Raw genomic sequence first — 1,226 nt, forward strand, 5'->3', positions numbered from 1 at the left:
CCAAACGCACAATGAGAAGGGAACTCAATGGATTAGGATGGAACAGCTGTGTTAGCTGAGGCTAACTGGAAAAAAAGGCTTCAATTTGCTAAGGAGCATAAAGATTGGACTCTGGAGCAATGGAAGAAGGTCATGTAGTCTGTAAGTCTAGATTTACCCTGCTCCAGGGTGATGGGCACATCAGGGTAAGAAGAGAGGCGGGTGAAGTGTTGCACCCATCATGCCTAGTGCCTACTGTACAAGTCTGTGGGGCATTTGAGGTGTGGCCCACTCCACTTACTGTCTCTTCTGCTAAAAAAGGCTTAATCACATTCATAGTTCTGCTTGCCAGGAGGCTAATACTTCTGAACTGGAAATCTGCAGCTCCACCTACAGATACAAGATTGATTAAAGAGGTCCTTAATTTCTTAATTTGGGAAAAATCAGTCTGACTTTGGCTGGTAAGGTTAGATCATTAAAGTAACCTAGAATCCCTTTCTGTCCTGTGTTAAAGTTACAGATTGACAGATCATTCTGAACTACAGTGATGTGCATTTATATAGATCTACTTAAGTAAATTAGTTTATTGTAAAGTTGTTGCTTTTCAATAGTGAGGATTTTTTTTCTTTTTAATCTTCCTCTCTTTACACATAGATCTTCCAGCGGCTCTCATCAAGGATCTTCTTTCCCACCTGACTGTCTGCCAGCTGGATGAAGTCCAGCCTGCTCTGAATTCCAGAGGTATGGACTTCTGCTTTATTCTCTCCTCAGTAAGGAGCTATAGTTTTGATAATGTATATTTACAGGGTTCATAGACCATCTTAAAAAGGATGGAACTTGATTTTGTTATTTTCCATTTCTGGATAAGTTTGAAAAAAAAAACATAAGTGTTTCAAGACTTGTGACGTCAGCCTTCGAGGAATCATCGACGGAGAACTGCCTGGAGAGTGCATCCGCTTTGACATTTTTGGAACCGGGTCTGTAGGTGATGGAAAAATTAAAGCGTGCAAAAAACATTGACCAACGGGCTTGTCTCGGGTTTAGTCTTTTAGCATTTTGTAAATAAATCAGGTTTTTATGGTCTGTCCAAATGATAAATGGCTCCTTAGAACCCTCCAACCAATGTCGCCATTCTTCTAATGCTAGTTTGATAGCTAGAAGTTCCCGATTGCCCACATCATAATTCTGTTCCGACGGGGACAACCGTCGAGAAAAGAAGGCGCATGGATGGATCTTGTTGTCTGTAG

Source organism: Kryptolebias marmoratus, linkage group LG24, assembly GCF_001649575.2.
Source record: "Kryptolebias marmoratus isolate JLee-2015 linkage group LG24, ASM164957v2, whole genome shotgun sequence".
NCBI lineage: Eukaryota > Metazoa > Chordata > Actinopteri > Cyprinodontiformes > Rivulidae > Kryptolebias > Kryptolebias marmoratus.